The sequence below is a fragment of the Melanerpes formicivorus genome, unplaced genomic scaffold (genome assembly GCF_026170545.1).
Source record: "Melanerpes formicivorus ecotype bairdi unplaced genomic scaffold, bMelFor1.0.p_v2 SCAF_6, whole genome shotgun sequence".
Classification (NCBI taxonomy): domain Eukaryota; kingdom Metazoa; phylum Chordata; class Aves; order Piciformes; family Picidae; genus Melanerpes; species Melanerpes formicivorus.
The window spans coordinates 14,474,502-14,479,917 of NW_027142358.1; the positions used below are offsets into that span (position 1 = coordinate 14,474,502).

The following is a 5,416-nucleotide window of genomic DNA, read 5'->3' on the forward strand; positions in this document are numbered from 1 at the left end:
GCTGTGACAGACATTGCCATGCAGGTGGCAAGTGGAAATCATTACCAGCTGCAGTGTCTTTGTTGGCAGAGAGAGCAACAGGTGAGTGTTAGTGGTTCTCTTCAGTGTTTCAGGAGTCAATGCTTTATGAAATGAATTAAAGTAAACAGCAATTCACAAGGAAGTTGTAATGGGGTGGGTGTTGGTATCCTCTCTGTGGTAAGATGAGAGGAAATGGTCTCAAGTTGCACTTGGAGAGATTTAGTTTGGATATTAGAAGAAACTTTTTCACTGAAAGGGTTATTAAACACTCAAATAAGGTCCCCATGGAGGTGGCTGAATGCCCATCCCTGCAGGTGTTTAAAAGACACATAAATGTGTTGCTTAGGGATGTGGTTTAGCACTAGGCTTGGTATCTAGATAATGGTTGGATCTGATGATCTTAAAGGTCTTTTCTAACTGAAACAATTCTATGGTTCTATGAAATACCTAAACACCTTTTTAGGGTACTGTACTTTAGTGTGGATTTTCTCCTTTTTTTTTTTTTTTTTTTTTTTTTGGTGTAGGAAGCTGTAGCAAAGAAGTGTACCAGGAAAGTCTCACTGCAGTCATTCGTAGCAGGCTTCCCCACATGCACAGCTCTGTTGGTGTTTGTTTTGAGTGGGAATGTGCCTGCCTTGGCCATGTGAGCTGAGTTGCCCACACCACAGCAATTGGCTACCTGAGGGGCAGAGTTTCAGGCACAGAGACCTCATCCTGGTTAGCAGCAAGGGAGAGAAGGAAAAAGAGGTGGAGAAGTAGACTTTCTAGGAAATTAAAGGCTTTAATTTTAATAATTTCTTTCATAGGAAAAATGTGAAGATAGGAAAATCCATTGTTCCTTCTCCTTCTGTTCTTCTCTCTCCTCTGTTTTTTTTCCCTTCCACTTGATGGCCTTTGATCCCTTGGAGGAAAAGTACATGGAGTTAGTTGAGATGATTTAGAGTTGCTGTAGCTGTTACTGTCAAATTGTTTTTATTCAGATAAACACAAAACAGAAAGAGAAGATAATTAAACTCGGAAAAGACAGTTAAAACTTCTGTTGGTGGCTCCCTAATTTGCTCCACTACTTCTGCTGGAGAAATGTGACTATGGCACAAGGCCACATGGCTCTTCTGAGACCTAGGGATTCTCTACTTGCACAGGCTGGATGAAGCCAAATATCTTCCTGTTTATAGGTTCTCAGTTTATTGGCTTCAAGGTGAAAGAAGTAAAGTAACACCTAATAAAGTCATGAAGAAGCACACGTAAGAGTTATGACGCTGAAACGATTGCCTATATGTCATAGGGATGGTCAAAATTAAGATTACTTGTGCAAACTTACTTAGCTTGTTCTGTTCATGGGAATAGTTCCCAGGAAATGACTGTACCTAAAATTCCCAACAGCCATGGGAAGACCCAGATGCGACATAGGAGGTTGCTTTACACACTCATTGAGAAAATGTGGATTTTTGTACAGGACCTGTTTTATCAGTAGTTTGACCTAGGAAATATTGTTTTGTAATTGCACTCAAAGAATGAATTATTGTTGCTCTGCATTGGGAACGTCTTTGAGGCTCATTAGAATATAATCCAACTCTGCTCTTCAAAGAAATCTAAGGAGGGCTCTGCAATTCCTTTCAGGTTGTATTAATCTCTTTGATATAATACATGATGGCACAGTAGTTGCACAATTAACTGTGGCTTTCTGCTTTGGAACGACCACACTAATTACAGTGAGATAATGTATTAAGGTCTTAGGGGAGCATTTTATAGCAGCTGACATTTAGATGGCTAGAGGACTCTGAAGGTGACACTGCAGAAATGGCACAGCAATACCCTACTGATGTGCCCAGGAGGCTGAGGAGCTACCAGTAGCTAGGTGGAAGCTGTTGGTGAAGGCAACTGAGGTGCTTTTACTCACCTATAGCTGCGGAGATGGACTTTGTCACAGGTGGAGGCAGGGATGGGTCCTTCTGCATGGAGCATTGTGAAGGTCTCACTGCTGCCTCCCTGTCCCTTGTATATCCGGCTCCACCTGAATTCAGAGGTGTCCATTGTCATCTGACACAACTTTATACTTCTGCTGGTTGCAGCTGTTACTACTGCTCCTGTCTTTCAGGTTTTTACCTGTAGTAGATATCTGCAATGTTGAGTTCTAGTAGGCAAAGAAATAGAGCAAGCATTGAGCATCATGATTTAACCCCAGCCAGCAAGTAAACTGGTGTCTAGTTGCAGGCACTTCCTCACTCCTCCATGCTCACCAGAGTGGAATGGGGAGGAGAACTGAAAACAAGTAAAACTTGTGGGCTGAGATAAAAATAGTTTAATATTTGGGTTTTTTTTTTTTTAAATAAAAAAATACTGTAATAAAAAAAGACAATGAAAAATAAGTTATAAAGAGAGAGAAATAAAACTGAAGAAGGACAAGTGATGCACAGTGCAGTTGCTCACCACCCACTGACCAATCCTCAACCATTTGCCAAGAAGCAACGTTCCCATCCCGGCCAACTGCCCCCAAGTTTATACATGGGACATGATGTCATATGGTATGGAATATTCCTTCAGCCAGTTTGGGTCAGCTGTCCTGGCTGTGTCTTCTCCCACTTTCTTGTGCCCCTGCATGTTTCTTACCAGCAGGGCAAGAGAAATTGAAAAATCCTTGACTTAGTACAAACAGTGCTTAACAACAAATGAAAACATCAGTGTGTTATCAACATTAATCTCATACTAATTCCAAAGCACAGCACTATACCAGATACTAGGAAGAAAATTAATTCTATCCCAGCCAAAACCAGGACACTGAGCCACAGCCCATGTGAATATAGCTGTTATAGGGGAGAGGATAGGCCCTATAGTGTAAACACTAATGCTTAGAAGTCAGCATTTTGGTTCTTTAGGTACAATTTGCCTAATTTTTGTAATTTCTTCCCTCTTTTTCACCCCCCTTTTCTTTTTTTGTTTTGATTCTCTGTTTTCAGTTTGTTCTGGGTTTTTTAGTTTTTCATTTCTTTCTTTTTTGTTTACTTTTAAATTTTCTTTTTCCTTTCTTTCTTTCTTTCTTTTTTTTTTTATAGCTGCTCCAAGGAGGTACATGTTTACTTACCTTTAAATGAAAACTCCGAATGTGTGCTTCCAAACATTAAATAATACAAGTGACATCATGGGTGAGCAAAGGGTTCTATCCTGGGTTCCTTAAAAAGAAGCCTAAATTTTACCTTCAGTTATTACTGGTTTTCATTTCCCTGTAGATTTCCAAGTATTTGTTTCCTCTCTACAGTATTTTTTGCACCTGTCTGTGAAAAAGATGTCTCTCTTGTTTCTTTCTTGTTGTTGTGATTTAGTTGTTTTGGTTGTTTGTTCCTTTCTGTTGCTAGAGGTTGTGCCACAGGTCAGTAACATCTGGCTTATAACCCTATGGGACTCCTGTGGCCATGCCATGCAGCATGACACACAGAGACTGTGTCCTGTGAATCAGTTCTCTACTGAGAGTGGACTATTTCTGTTGATGCTTAGTATTTGTGGGTTTGATTCGAATTCTTGGTGTTGTGAATGTAGAGCCAGGCTCTGTCCTGGATAATGAACACTGTGTTGTCATGTATGCATTCAGTATCTGGGCATTGCATTTACTTGTGACAGCAGCAGTAAGATGCTCTCATTAACTATCTTCTGAAAATCTGATTTCATGAACTAAAAAAATTACTACTTTCAGTTCACCAACATAATCCAAGTCCCCACCTGAGTATAACTTAAAAGGTTGCTGTAAAAATTAAGTGTCTCTTGGATTTTCAGTAGCTGAATAGGATTAAAATTATGAGCCTTTAAACTAAATAATAATTTTTGCCTTGTAGCTTGAGATCTGTTCAATCAATAATCTTTCTGCTAACCCTGGGGAGAATTCTAGTTGCCTCCATGAAATGTTTTAATTATTTAAAATCATAAAATATAAGTAGGCACAATTTGCTTAGAACTCATTAGGGAAATATATGAATAAGAAAAGATAATGTTTGCTTCTGCATTAATTTAAAGCAGTTTCTAAAATACGAAATCTAATCCTGGAAAGCAGTGACTTATCATCAATGTTTACTTTTCCTGTAATAGGAGTAAATACTAAAGCAGCTAGTCGTGTGTTTATTCCTACAATATTGCACTGAGCCAAAAAGGAAGATAAATAACTTGTCTGATATCCCACATTAATTTCCCTCTTCTACGGGTTTTATGTTTGTTCATTTCCTTTTTCAAAACATTGCTTTAAAAATTATTATTATACAACAGGTGACTTAGAAAACAAGAGTAGCTGCAAATGCATGAGATCAAGTTGTGTGTGACTGGAATTATGCAGGGGTAATGCTTTATACTTGTGCAGAGACTTTCACTCCAGTGCAAATCACTTGGCACAACGTGCAGCAGAGAAGCACCACTGCCCAGGGGAAGGGCCTGGCAGATCAGAGAGCTGAGCAACCAATGGGCAAGGAGACAGAGAAAAAATTATTAAGATTCTTTGAATAAACTTCAGTGCTTACTATGGCATGAAAAGCTCATTTGCAGCTTAAGTGTGCAAAGGGGGAAGCATTTGCTTTGCTGTTTCCTGCTCAGTACTTTTTGTTTGGATTTTCATCTGAAATCCTTCCCCAGAACAACGCTTCTCTTTTCTCATTTTCTTTTTTCTCCCACCTCCCTCTCCCTCTCCCTCTCCCTCTCCCTCTCCCTCTCCCTCTCCCTCTCCCTCTCCCTCTCCCTCTCCCTCTCCCTCTCCCTCTCCCTCTCCCTCTCCCTCTCCCTCTCCCTCTCCCTCTCCCTCTCCCTCTCCCTCTCCCTCTCCCTCTCCCTCTCCCTCTCCCTCTCCCTCTCCCCTTTTTACATTTTCATTCTGTGAAGGACATGCTAGTGCTGCCACTCTGTTAAAATGGAATGAGTAGTAAAATTAAACATGCTGCAAATTCCTCAGACATGGATTCAGACCTCTTGTGTTTGAGGAGCCTGTAAATTATCCAAATGTGTTGGCATTCCTGTTGTTTGGAAGAACACATGGAGCCATTCAGCATGGTCATGTTCCTTGTGGTAGTGCAAGGGTGGTGGAAGAGATGGAGGAGAGGCAGGTTCTATATGATTAGATAAAACCTAGCTGTTTTCATCTCAACCAGTAGAAAGAACACTCTTTTAAAACAGTACTGATATCTTGCCTTATTCACCCCTGCTGTGGCCATTTAGGATGGATTTCTTCAAGTGATAAAGAGAACACAAACAGGGATAAAGGTGGCTCTGCTACTATGTCATCAAAAACGCACCAGCTGCAAGATAATGGTGCTTGCTGCAGTTGTCACCCAAATATCATCAAGACTGCAGTGCCTGAGACGTGGTATGTGCCTCAGGTCTGAGCTGCTAGGCTTCTGGGGAGTATGGGGAGTTGCTCATGCTT

General features: G+C 40.6%; 1 long non-coding RNA gene across 1 annotated transcript; it reads right to left on the bottom strand.

The window, feature by feature from the left end:
• Positions 1-866: 866 nt before the first annotated feature.
• On the bottom strand, positions 867-4,100 carry LOC137441905 (uncharacterized). The gene is made up of 3 exons (XR_010987522.1): positions 3,104-4,100; positions 1,922-2,155; positions 867-922 (listed from the first exon to the last, which is right to left on the bottom strand). It is a non-coding gene; the product is annotated as an uncharacterized lncRNA (long non-coding RNA).
• Positions 4,101-5,416: the final 1,316 nt, after the last annotated feature.